At 39.9% G+C, this 14333-nt stretch overlaps 1 protein-coding gene across 3 annotated transcripts in view; it reads left to right on the top strand.

Annotated features, from left to right (window-relative positions):
• Positions 1-366: 366 nt before the first annotated feature.
• The window catches only part of ZMYND11 (zinc finger MYND-type containing 11), a 105570-nt gene continuing 91603 nt past the window's right edge, over positions 367-14333 (top strand). For 2 of the 3 annotated variants that reach the window (XM_069006433.1, XM_069006434.1), the window contains exon 1: positions 368-571. The gene's annotated coding sequence lies outside the window, so the exon portion shown is untranslated. Of the gene's footprint in view, positions 572-14333 lie in introns of all 3 variants that reach the window. The other variant, XM_069006432.1, reaches the window with a different exon arrangement.

Below are 14333 nucleotides of genomic sequence, written 5' to 3' on the forward strand. Positions count from 1 at the left end.
GATTCTGTGGTCTACAGTTCACGACATGTTGACAACTCTGAGACAGGCCGTTGATTGTCTATGTTTTAGTTCCTGTTGCTCAAGGTGAGTGTCTACTTTTAAAAACATTATCTGTCATTTCTCCAAGTTGGATTTAATGATAGGAGGAATTTCCATGTATCAAGGCCTGATAAGCACCACGTTTTCCCTCTGCAACAAGAGAGGGTTCAGACCTAAGACTGTGACAAAATACATACATAATAAATACATAATAAATAGTTAAAGATCCGTTTCAAATGTATTATTAAAAAAAAATAATAAAAGAAACAAACAGCAACTCCAGCAGACACCACTAGAGTTCTCCTTCTCCCAAATATCCCTAGCACCATCCTAAACCCTGTTTACCCCAGAAACCTGAACTGTGGACAGACAGAAGAGGAGAGAGAGAGAGAAAATTCAGACACAATAAAACTCTGAGGGGAAAAATATGTGGAAGGAGGAGGCAGCAGCGGCCTGGGGAAGGGATTGAAAAGTTTCCCCTGGCTTAACTTCTCCCCCCCTGCAGCAGCAGAAGCAGCGCCAGCAGCACAAGGTGAGAGAGACTTTTAAGTCTGGGGAGGAGGGGTGTGTGTGCGGGAGGGGGGGTGAATTTACAGCCCTGTGGATATTTCTGTGTCTGCCTCCCTGGCTTTGGGGTGCGAGAGACGCCGTGTCTCATGCTGGGTGGATTTTTTTTTTTTAATATGATGGAGGATTATAAACATGGCGCCTTAAAAAAACTACAAAATCATGTACACACTGTTCCAAGGAGATGGGGGAGAGGGGACAGGGGAAGGGCTGGGCACCAGGGGAGGGGGCAATCCTTCCCCGCGGGGTGCCATATGAGGAGGGGGGAGCAATTATACTTAATAATAAAATGTGTGGGGCTGCGGGGGGGAGATGGAAGGCGGGATTTTTTTATTATTATTATTATTATTATTTCATTTTTCGGAGTGGGCAGGATTATCTGGCAGCCCGCTTGGAAACCGAGGAGGAGAAGGGGACGGCGGCGGAGCGCGTGTGATTATTAACGGCGATTATTTTTGTCCCCACACCTTCCCCGGTCGAATTTCGGCTGGGAGGCGGCGGCGGGTCCCCCGTGCCCCCGTGCCGAGTTGCAGCCAGCCCCGGGGCCGGGGCGGGAGGAGGTGGGGTGGGGAGAGGGGCGCTCCGGAGAGAATCGCCGCTTCCAGCGCTCCGCGCGGGCCTGCAGGGCGCGGGGGAGCCGGGGACTCGCGTGAGAGGCGAGGCCGGGCAGGGTGTGGTGCAGCCCGGCCTCAGCCCCGTCACCCCCCGGTCCCGCTTTCTCCCACACGCGGGGCCACCGCTTTGCTCCCCACTCTCTCCCGCTTTCCTTTTGCTCACACACCCCTGCCGCCACCGCATTTCCTCGCTGGGGAGGGGGATGCCTGCTTGGAGGACGGGTCTTGGCCCGAGTAATGGCAGCTGCTCGACAGCGCCGAGGCTCCACAGGAGAGAGACGGCGGGGCTCCCGCAGGCCGGGCGAGGGGCCATGGCTGCCGTGCCCGCGGGGGACAGGGGAGGGGACGGGGAAAGGGTGAACTCAGAGCCCCGGCCCTCCTCGCCCGGCGGCTGCGGGCGGTGACACCCCGGTAGCCGGGACGGCCTCGCCGCCCGGCGGGGCACTGGGGCCCCGGGATCGCCTCGTCCCCCAGCACACCCCCGGCGGCTTCCTCGCCTCCCTTGTGTGCTCTGGGGCAGGGCCTGGGGAGAAAAAGGGGCGATTTCTCTGCTCTCCCCCCTCCCCCCCCGGCTCCCCGCGCCCTCCGGGAGCTGCGCACTCGCTGCCCCCAGTCGGGCTCGGCGAGTCGGGGAATGCGAACTGGCGACGGGCTCGCTTTTGTCGGCGTTCTGGGGAGCTTTGTGTGTGTGCACCCCCGAAGCCGTGTTTGCAGATAACTCCCTCGGTGCACTTTGTGGGGTGTTCGCCTTCTCCCCCTCCCTCGGGAGGGGAGCTGCTCAGAGGCCTGTCTCCTTTCTTTTCGGGGAAAGGATGGAAGTGTAGGTGTGGGAGTGCCCGTGGTAAGGATGATGAGGAGTTTCGGTGCTCTTTCCTGACCTTTCGTGTGCTCCAGACAGCAGCCCCCCTGTAAAAAGCTGATGTTAAGGATTTGGGAAACTTCGTGTGTCTTTTGGGGCTTATCCTGAAACCAGCAGACTTTGGGAATTTGTTTTTGGTCTTCTGTGAACTTTACTAGATTCTAGATATGGGGTGGCTTGAGAAGAGGAAAAGGAGTGAAAAAACTTTAATTCAGTGCTGGTTGGTTTTATGATTTAACCTGGAATCATCTGACATGGTCTCTGTATTGTGGGAGTAATTCTATTTATTGTAGTTTTAAGAAGAGTGGAAAATGCTTTCTTGTCCTAGATAGTGCTGATATTTTTTCATTTCTGTTGCTTTTGTAGGAAATCATTTAATTCTTTAGGGGTGAATGCTGAGACAGGTGTCAGGAGGGTGGAAAATGGGAAGAGAAATGCCAGTTTGTGGTTCAGGTTGCACTCCTTTGGGTTCTTCTAGTTCCTCATCCTTCAGTGTGAAGGACCTGGCATCTCTCCACATTTTTTTTTTTTTTAATTATCAGCCACTCTTGAGTGTGTTACAGAAAGTCTTTAGGGAAGTAGACTGTTTGCTGACTAATGTTTTGTATAAAAGTGGAAGTACCCACAAAATAATTCCCACTGTTATGGGATTTATGGCATTAATTAATTCCCACTGTGGTTCTATGGCCTTAAAATGTCAGCTTTTCCATGCCTAAACCAACCCTCTCTGCTTTGACCAGATAGTTGCATGGGGAAGGGAGGGAAGGGAATGGTTCATGGGGTATGTAGCTCAACAGAGAGCACTTGATGTTGCTGATGATGAGTTTGGTTTTAGTGAGTGGAGAAAAAAGTGACTATGTTGATGACTGTTTGGTGTGCTATGGATGGTGGTCTCTGCATCTGCAGCTGATACGTGGTATGGGTTTCAGTAGCAAAGGTCTCAGAGAGAAAAATTACTCTTCCACTCCACCTCATGAACTGGATAGTGTGATGGAAATTGTCTTGTGTTGAAGTCAGCTTTGTAAGGGGAGTTGTGAGTCTGTGGATGTTGGGTGGGGGCGTGAAAACCTTGGTGATGTGCTAGAAGATACTCTTTGACAGTTTGAAGCTTTTTAGCAAAAATTTTACAGGGTAGTTCACCTCTGAAGGTGTTGTTTTGTTTTTTAAATCTAAGCAAGCACTTCCAGCTATTAAATATAAATGTAAAAAACCAAATTGAGTTTGTTCACCAAAAATCAAAATTCCTAGTAGTTTGACGTAGTCCTTCTGTAGTATGAGCTAGAGCAATGCTTCATAACTTTTCAGGACAAAAAATGAGCACTATTGGAGTGACAAGAATTTCATTACTGGAATTGCTGTGCAGCCAGTATGTGACTGGGAGGTCATGTGCTGTGTGTCCATACTGTTTGCAGGCAGTAGACATTCTGTGGGCATCTACTGTTCAGGTTTCCCCCTGCCTTGGAGCAGAGAGGAGAAGGGAGTGTTCAGGATGACCTGAGGCTTCTGCAGCAGAAGAGCCTGGATCATGTTTTCAGCCTAAGGTCATCTTAAAAACAAGTGAGACGGTGAAAGGCTGTGAAGCGGGTTTGGTATTTCTGCCTGCATGTAAATAAAACATACAGGGTGTGGTTAGTGACATGATGCTCCCTGAGAAGATGGACTATGAATTTGGCCTCAAACTCACCTTGAACTGGCTTAGGCTCCATCTAGACTGTTGAGCATTTCTACCAGTGCACCACGGCTTGGGGACCACTGAACTGTGCCATCTGCAGTCACTGGGTTAGAATAAAATACTTCAAAAGGAACTAGATGAAAGTTAACATTGAAGATGTTTTCTTAATTTTAGGTAACTAAATGCCCCCATAGATGTCTGCATTTTATCTAGTTAGTTAGCAAATTGTCTCATTTCACACAGTTTGAGAATGAGGGGGAATTTTAGAATTAGCAGACATGTTTTGAAATTGAGGACCCAACTTCAGTCAGCTAAAGTCCACTAATTTTGGACATACCTGTAACTAGTTTTCATAGTATCTGCCTTCCACAGTCTTTCAGAACATTTATCTCTGGACGTCTGTGAGGACTTCAGGCAGTGTCAATCGGTCCAGGCTAAAAGTTCTGAAAGTGTGCTGTGATGTGAAAGTGTGTGAAAGGTGATGATGAAGATGTTTTCGGGAAATTTCTGGTTTGCTTCTTAAATGACTTTTTAGCTGGATCCAGATTAGCATAATTGTCAGTAAAACTTGTATTTTACCCGTAATGCAGGTTGTTACAAATGCTAACTAGAACTATAAACAAAATTAATCTATGCAAGGCATACGTGCCTCACACTAGTGATGAACTTGGTTGGTAAAATGTGGAATTGTTTAAAATTACTGGCCAAATGCACACAAGGTTTTACTTTCCTGAATGAAGTAGGGTTTGGAGATTTTTTTCAAAAGTTAGGTCAGAATTGTTGGAGAAATTTTTTTCATATCTATCCAGCAAATACATACATTTGTTTCAAATCCTGGCCACTGATTTTATTAATTGCAGTGGTTTTCCTTCCATATAACAGGACTTTGTTTAGCCATTCTTCTTGCCCTGATTGTTTAGGAGGTAATGTCAGATGATGTTCTTTATCTGCAGAGGGTTTTGTGCCTCGGTTTTTGTTGGGTTTGTTTAGTCTCAGGATGTGGTGAACACTCCCATTGTATGTGTGTAGTACCTGGAGCATGGTGCCCTTGGTAGCTGGGCAGTGCAATGTATGTCATCTTTCATATAGCTCATGCATTTTAGGCTGTCAAGTGTTGCTTGTGCTAAACATTGTGAGCAAAGATTGTTCTTGTCAGGTTCTGGATCATTTTTCATCAGTTGAATGTAAATTTAGCTCATAATTGGGTTATTGTTCTAAGGTTTAATCTTCCAGTCGTGAGAGTACAGCCTGCAAAATAGGTAATTTATAAGATGACGTAATGACTCAATTTTTCAGGAATTTCTTTATTTGTTATTGGCGAGAGTATAAGAAATGCAAAACAAATGTGGTAAACTCCACAAACCCCTTCATTCCTGGGTGTAGTGCAGGTAACTGGGAGTAGACTGACACCAGAGTGGCTGTGTACAGTACAATAACCACTGTGGCCTCAAGCCTGCACAGCTGAACTCCTGTGGCACACAGGGCCATCTGATTTCCAAGGCCTCTCCACATGCAGCTCCCAGAAACACCAGGGCTGGATCGAGCCCATTTTTTTCACCATATTTTCCATCGTCGTCTTTAAACACAATTTTATCATCTATTTAAACCAATGCCTGCCAGCAAGTAAATTGTGAAAGCCTGAACTCTGTCTTCTTGTTTATTTCTATCATGCTGTGAATATTGAATTATGTGAAAAAAAATTTTAGGGTAAACCTAGCATTTTAGTAAGATTTCATTCATATTTATTTATTCTCTTTTTTTTCTCCCTGAAACAACCAGGGTCTTTTAAGTCCTGTGGGCAGGCGACAGCAGGCACAGTGGTGATACATACTGACATGTCCATGAACCCAAGTTAAAGCTCATGGTGTCTAATTTTAGCCAGCTTTGGTAATATCCCATTGGAGCCTGATCCCATAGCTATACCATGTAGATAAGAACAAAGTGTAGCCATTGAGAGTTTTGTGTACAAAAAGACTGGTTTTGATTTTCTTCCAATCTCTCATTTTACACTTCACTAGAATGCAAAAGTGTTTGTTACGAAAATGCAGAGAAATGTAATTTAAGTTTAAAGTATACTGTTGGTTAAAAAGGGCAGTAGTACTTGTAATTTCAAAACTAGAAATATATTAAAAAATGTAAGTAAAATATGGTTTATTGGTATACTTACTAACAATCAGAATATCTTTGCATATACCTTTACACTGTATTCAGTTTTAAATTCCAAGGTTAAATAATTGCAGAATAAAACATTGTGAATTAATGATTATGAGTCTTCATACAACTCTCACTTGTAGTATTATATAAGACTAATTCTTAAAAATAATTTCAACACCAGACACAGTGAAATTTAAAGTACTAAAATCCACTTGTTCATTAAAAATTAATTTAAATATACAACAAAAATACCAGTAATATCCCATTCACCTTTTTTTTGTGGAAATTGCATTTTTTTGCATGCAAAGGACTGGGTTCTAATTTATTTTTTACGCATAATAGGATACTATTGATTTGAGGTCTAGTAATTGAAAAAAAAGAAGAGTTAAACATATTCCTGCTTACCTCTTAATTTCTCCTATATTTGTTAATATGTTAAATATTAAACCTACTTGCGTTATATTCACATCTATGATTTTAATGCAGCTGACTTAACTGTGTTTTGGTTACAGACTGTAGGACTCTGCTAGTAGATGTAGTACTAAAAAGCAGTGTTTTGGCAAGTGGGTATTTGATCCCGTGCACTTAGGGCATGGCATTGTTATCTGGTCTTTTAAAGAGAGGTGGATGGGAGTTGCATGCTGTGACTCACGGGACATGGCACTTAGTTTACTAATTTTAGCTGAGTGATTCTTATCTGTCAACCTTAGGTTTTATTTGAACCTTCTGGAAAAGCGAGTAAGTGAAACAAAATGGAGTTGAGAGAAAATGATTAGCAGAGTTCCAGAGTAGCTAGAAATAGTATACAGTAAAAAAGAAATTAAAAGTATGTAAGATATGTTTATTGCTCAACAAATCTTTAAGATCTGAGAGACTGATCTGAGAGCTTTATCTTTCTTAGCATGCTATCATTTTCTGTTAAGTCTCACACAACATTTATGCATTCAGTAAGAGAGGATCTCACACTACAGATACCTGTTTGCAATTACAGATGCTTCCCAAGTCAGAAACCAAGCACCAGCCAAGTCTGCATTGGCTGCTTGTGCCTTATTACTATTTTCTTGGTGTCATTGCTTGTAAAAGAAAACTTCCTAAGAGGAGAGAGTCTGTGCCTTGCATAACACTGCAGTGTGTGCATTCACATGCACAAATTAAGGTGGAAATTCTGCCTCAGAATGGTGGGGGGTTTCTCCAGTTTTCCTTCTGGTCGGTTGTTAATTTTGTGATCAGTGTCTTATGAGCTGTCATTGACTTCAGAGACAAGTTGAAACCCAGAGTTTATGCATAATCTCCTTCCCCCAAGCAATTACTAGGATCCAGGTTCAAAAATTGTACAAAATCAAAACAAAAGAATTGCTATTTCATAAAATGTAATCACAGGCCACACAGTCACTGATTGTTCACTGATGAAAATTGATATTCACTATTCACTGCAGAAAATTCATTGTTACCCATAGATTAATATTAATATAATGATGGAGACCTTGATCATATAAGCACTTGTTTCCCACAGGCATGAAAATGCATAGGCCTTGGAGCATACTGATGAATAAGTTTAGTTTCACAAAATAGTTTTAAAAATTAAAACCTTATGTATGACTCCAGTATTCCAGGAAGAACACAGTTAAAATTTGCCAATACAATTTTATGTAATGCTGTATTTTTAATTCTTTTAATGGAGCTGCATAGCAGTGTTACATGGGCATTTTTTTGCCTTTTCAATATTAACAGTATGACTGTTAGTTTTTTTGCACATGCTAAATTTTACATTGATGATTTTCATTGAAGCTAAGGCACTTTTCTGACATGTACATTAGTCTTTGAAGGAATTAACTGCTTTTGAAAAGAACAGAGAAAACGTGGATTAGTGTTAGTGATCACTGTTAGTGATTTCTGCCATTTTCTGTATATCTTAAATCCTGTGTGTTATAGAAAACCTTAATTATAGATAAAGAAAATGGTAAAAGAAGAAAATCCTACTGGAAAAGCCAATACTATTATGAGAAGAAAGGTTTATTTTTAATAATATATTTATTAGGAAAGCTAGAAAACCGATATGTCAGAAAACTCTGTATTTTAACGCAGTTTCAAAATTACAGAAATTGTGAATGTGTGAGCAGATTAAGTAATCAATTTTTTTTTTGTCATATAACATAAATTAAAAACCTGAATTCTGAAAGTTATCTTGATTCATCCTGTTCTTATAATTTACCAGCAAATCTAGGCAATCCTTCTTGCTCCATGCAACAAATTGTTTAGAGTAGGTAACGTTCTCCTCACCTTGTGCTTCTATTCCTTTTTTGTTAAACACTCAAAATTGCAGAAAACTTTTTTTCTTTCTTTTTAATTAAAAGCAAAGAATTGTTATTAGTTGTTTTTCCTAGGAACCAGACTGGCACCATTTTTAGCTTCACATAACTATAGTTGAGAATTTAGGATGCTCCTAAGAACTGGCTGCATGGACCTTTTCTTGGGAAGCTTCAGTGTCAGTCATCACATGCAAGCTGACACTTGAATATAATATGGCACACTGAATAATTTGGCATTGGCACTAATATTAAAAAAAAAAAAAAAGAGATAATTTAATTTTTTTTCCCAAATAAAATAGCTTTCTCAAAACTTTTCTTGGTCATAGTAAAAAATGAGGAACAATGAGAAGGGATATATACACTTTGCTCACAGATAACTCAGGATGTCCCACCTCTTAGCAGTCTGACTAGAATGGAATATCAGGCTGTTTAAAAGCTGCCATATTAAAATATTGTTTGTTTGTTTGTTTGTTTGTTTGCATGTTAAAAGAAAATATTGTATTTCACTGACATAACTTTTTGAAGGAGAGTGCTGATGCATACCTGGGAGCATTTCAGACTGACAGTGTTGGAAAGTGATAAACATGGACACTCTCAATCTGTAATTGTGTCTTTCAGTTTTGTAGCTTTGTCTTCATCTTCTGCTTACACTGACCTGAAGTAAATAGACTTACAGGAAATACTTGTTGTAAGAAAGAGATTCTTCCTTTTCCTGCACACTTTCCACTCTGCTGGCTCCCAGAAGGTTTCTTTGTAAATGTCCTAATTGGAAGCATACTCCTAACTTCTCTCTGGTTCCAGACATGAGATTTCCTCTTTTTATTGAACTTGCACCTTTTAGGAAATACAGATTAAGACCCAACAATCTCCAGGAACCAGTTTTATTGATTTTTTAAATTCATGCTGATATTCTTTTTCTCAATAGTTTTAAAAAGTATTATAAAAATAACCAAATTTCCAGTTAACCACATATTAGCCTAAGTTGTAGCACTAATTCCTGAAAACATGGAGCTTTCAATAAAATGGAAGGATTTTGTTCCTCACACAGGCACAGGAAATACCAATAAATATCAGCTAAAGCTGCGTGGTGGCGCAGATGCTTGGAGTACAGGTGCACCAAGGAGTGAGGAGCTGAACATGGTTTGCTCTGCCAAATTAGTGGATAAGCAGTTACAGTGTTTCCTGGGCCAGTGGGAAGGAACGGTATCCAAATTTCTGCTTGGCTCTTCTTCAGGAGAAGTGCCTTTCTTGATCAAACTAGCATGTCATGTAATCCAGAGTCTTGTTTTCAGCCATCATATGTCTCCTAAAAAGGTGTCAAAAATCAGGCAATTTGCTGAGGTTGAAAGCTACAGAATGCTTGTTTTCTGTACTATTTCCAAACAACAGTAATTTAGATTATGGCTCTTGTTTTTACAGGAGCCATAGTCTAAATGTAGAAGTTTTATTTGTTCCATTTTTTTTAATGTGTTAATTTCTCTTTCCTGTAGTAGCTGAGTATTTTAGCTGTAATGTTGAAACCTTCTGCTTTTTAGGTCAAGCCTGTTCTGTCCTCTCTACATGCCTTGCAGCCTCCCACTGCAGTGCTTTTTCTCTTTGCACTTTCCGAGAGCTTCTTCCTAGGTTGCAGAAAAGAGCCATGTCATACCTGCTTCTCTGAGGGATTTGATGGAGATAAGAGACCTCGAGGATCGAGTTAGTGAAAGGCTGTAGTGGTTGTCTGTTGAGTACCAGTAAGAGCTGGGAAATGCACATTTGAAAGGAAGAAAAGGAGAGTTTGTTGTGAGATGGACATTAAGTGGAAGTCAGGTACACCCTTGTCACAGGAGGCAGGACCAGTGACTTTGCTAATGTCATTTGGTGCAGCTCTGTTGATTTTAGTGGAGCAATATTAGTTTACACCTGCAGAAAATTTTCTGAATCTCTGGGAATGAGAATATAAAATGAAGTATTTATGGGTGAGTGACAGAGAGAGTGCATGCGAGAGAGAGCGCGCATGCACACACTTTCAGGCCTGATTGATTATATGAAAAAAACCCTGGAGTTAAAAGAACATTATTTTAAATTAACATTCATTATCTTCACATGTGAGATAACAGTTCACTTTGGACCAAATCCTAACACCATTATGTTTCCTGAGCAGAGACTGCTTTTTCCTTGAGTGAGGTTATTCAGTATGAGAATGGCAAAATGTAGTCAGATCTTTGACAATTAAAATATATGGTTTAGTCACTATATATTAGAATAAAGCTGTGTTATTTCTGTCAGGAAAACATGTATCTTTTTTCTTTCTAAAAGAAATTATTGCATTTTCTTTGAATTGTGAAATGAAAAGTAAGGTACCTTTTTTTTAGGTCTCATCTTATGCCCAGAAAAGCTTGCAGCCATTTTAATTCATGCTGCATTCATTGATCTAGCAGTTAAATCATTTAATCAGTGTGCAGCTAGGTCTTCTACCTATTGGACACAGTTAAAGTGTTCAGTAATGCACTTTGGGTTATTGGCTTCTAAATGTCACTTTTGGAAAAAAAAAAAGAAAAAAAGAAAACAAAAAAGAAAACAACTATGAACATCCCAGTTAGCTGATGAACATTATAAAGGAAAGTACAATGTGAATTCATGGTCTTATCACTCAATTGTTTTTTGTCCTGTACATAATACAAGTAGAAAAAAAGCACATCATAGCAAACAAAGAAAAAATCTGATTTTTATATTCTTTGGCAGTTCTTTTAAATACAGAGTTTAAGTCATCTAATTAGGCAGCAGCTTGCTATGAAATATTTTCATAACAGACATAGTTTGTGAGCATGAAAATGAAAGCCACATTTTAAAATTATAAGCCCAAATAACTTTCTGAATTTAAATATTACTCTGAAAATGGCTTATTCTGTAAGTATAATGATGTAAAAGAAAGTGGGAGAAGTTTGTATTTTATGTCAACAGCACTAGAAAACTTAATAGCTTAGACTTAAATGCTGCAACTATAGAAACCCAGTAATCTAAATACATAAAAAGGGAAATAAGTATAGCAGCAGCTAATAGGTGGCAGTGAAAAGCAGAGGAAAATGTCATGATGCTTTTAAGTGTCTTGTATTTTCTGAGAGGGAGTTACTCACAATGAAATAAGTCTCCTCTTGGTATGCAATAGGCAAGTATCTTGTCCAGGGAGAGATGGTAAATTCTTTGGCAGTGATGCACTTGGCACCAGCAGTTTTTTAAAGGGTCACCCATGTGCTTTTCAGTTATTTCTCTGTAGAGATGAAAAGGGAAGTTATGCTCTTGTGAGGTATTGTTATCTGTCTGAGTGCAGGTGGAACAAGAAAGTCGTGTTTCATATGAAGATGGGAACTGTATTTCCCTCTTGTTCAATGAAGGCTCAGAATCCAGACATGCCAATTCCATCTGTTTGTGTCTGGATCCCTTGGCATATTTCCTTGTGCTTTCGTGATGTACACTGAAAGCTTCATCAGATGAGAGGTTATGATCGTGTTAAGTATCTCTCTGTACCTTCAGCAGGGAGACTGAACAAAGGAGAGGGTCAGTTGTTCATCTTATTTGGTGTTTATTTAATTAGTGAATTTTTCAGTGGTTTCACTCTCCAACTCCTTATAGCTCTTCTGCTTTATCATGTTAGTTTATTACAATTTTGGTACAACTTCTTGTTATACTTTCACCTGGGCATTCTGGGATGTCATTCCTTTTTTGAAGTAATGTCATGATATGTGTACATGAGGAGTCCAACAGTAGAGGAGAAATTTGACTAAAGGTTTCATGAATGCCATCCCACTGCTGAGTAAGACCTCACTGAGCCAGTTGAAATAGGGATCTGATACTTTTGCTCTCTTTCTTTTGGAAGAACATTGAAAGGGCTGCAAACTCAGACGAATGTGCTGTGTCCTCGTTGTGTATTTCTTTACCAGTAAATAGGGGATTCAGTCATGGAAGGCAACTCGGTGAGGTTAAAGAAAGAAAGGTGCTGAAATCAGCTGCATGTCAAAGGAAAATGAGAATTCAGTGACAATAAAAGCAAAGTGTCAGTGTTAATGCAACATACTTTCAGGTTTTGAAGAGCTGAAGATGCCTCTTAAAAGCGGCTTTGGGTGGCTGAATTGCAGTTTAGGAGCTGTCAAAGGACAGGGTGTTAAAGAAGGCTGAAGTCCTGGCAGGAGAGCAAACAAGCGTCCCCGTGAGCTCAGCCCGTTCTGGTGGGTGTGGTGACCAGATGATTATCAAACAATACATGAAGTGCAATATTGCAGTAGGTATCAAACCTTTTCACATCTACGTTGCTAAAGTTAGGAAACAAAAAGAGCTCTTGACAGCATGAAATTACAGCCCTGGTTTCCAACGTTTCTTCTGAGTTCCACTGAATTAATGAAATTACCTGAGCTGCCAGACCGGGTGGAGAGCTGCTGGTGAGCTGCTGTCGCAGGAACCCCCACATCGGGCAGAAGTGCTGATTTACAGTCTCTTTGTCTTGAATTTAAATGATGACCTTCACTTCCTGCATCTCAGACTACAGCAGGCTGCAATGGAGGTAGCCTTGAGATGGCGTTTGCTAATGAAGCTCTAGTACCTTTGATAGCTGTGCTAGATAATCAGAAAGTGATAGATGATGGTGTACTGTGTTTGGAAATTTAATTTAAAGTATATATTTATGTACTTATGATTTTGACCCATTCAAGCCATTTGTATGATCTGTTGGTGTTTTCCACAAGAGTAGGGATGTTTCCCTGGCTGAATTCCAGTTTGGCTAATTACATTCGGAGTACCTACATTTCTGTAAAGTTTCATCTGGATTTTGTTACTGTTGTTTATTTAAATAGTAATGCATATGTACTTGGAAACATATAAAATAACAGCACAGGATAAAAAAAGTTAGGAAAATCCCTGCTCCAAATTACATTTAGTATTTGTGCATGAATAAAGTGTGGCATGATACAGTACAGAAAAAATATGAAGTGGCATAGTCAGTAATAGCATTCATAGAAAAGGTAGGTTTTCAGAGTTTATGAAATAGGTTAAGTTGCTGAGTAGTGTGCACTGTTAAACATATGATATATTATGCAGCAGGAATGGATATAATTCACTGGTAGGAGAAATAATGCTTGTTTGTATTGTAGTTAAACTGTATATATTTTTACAAGGTTATCAGGCATGGATTTTACATGTGTGTCAACAAGGGAGCGGGAGTCAATTTATGCGGTGATGTCAAAAGGACTTAGGCAATCACAGATCTGCACGTGGCAATCAACTGCTGGCACAGAAATGTTTCTCTTCTACATACAAAGGCATATTTTATCATTTACCACTTAGTCTCTCAGAATCCTGCTTAAATTACAGTAGGAAGGACTTGCTGTTTGTTACTGTAGACTAAGATGTAGGTGAAAAAGAACCCAAGCCACATCCTGTTGTGGAGAGTTATTTTGTAGAGATATGAGCTTCAAAGCTGCAAGCTTGCTCTTAAAATTGATGGGTATTAATAGTCAATATTAACCAAGAATGGATTTCCAGAGGACTTCAAAATAATCCAGTATTAGACCATACTGCGTAACCATCGCAGTCTAATATTTACAAGAACTGTCGCAGTGTTCTCCTAAAAATAACTTGTTTATTTAGAGATGTTTCATCCACAGTGTGTATATACCCCATTAGACAAAGATATTAGAAGTAGATGGAAAAACAGTTTTCATTTTGAAAATGATTTCAAGAAAAATGCTTTTGACTAGTATTTGTGAGTGAAATCATACCCAACTCAAATAGATTGTTCGCAAAAAGAGGTTTGGGGTTTCTTTGTTTTTCTAGAAATGGAAAAAATTGTTTTGAAGATATCTTATAATTTGCATATTAACACTGGTGTTTCTTATTGTTAGTAGCTCTTTTTACATAACTTCATTTCTAGTAAAAATCATAAATAATGTACTATGTACTTCTGCAACAGAAAGATTACGACAATGTATGTGCTTCTGAAAATTGCTGTTCTTTTAATTTTTGTCTGTTCAATGGCTTGGCCTTGTTTTTGGAAAGAATTTTCCTGTGTAACCCAGCTTTAATAATTTTACCTATTTCTTCTGTATGAAACCCAGTGAAAATGCCATGACAAGCCCTTGTGACGGCAG

Source organism: Aphelocoma coerulescens, chromosome 2 (genome assembly GCF_041296385.1).
Source record: "Aphelocoma coerulescens isolate FSJ_1873_10779 chromosome 2, UR_Acoe_1.0, whole genome shotgun sequence".
Taxonomy (NCBI): Eukaryota; Metazoa; Chordata; class Aves; order Passeriformes; family Corvidae; genus Aphelocoma; species Aphelocoma coerulescens.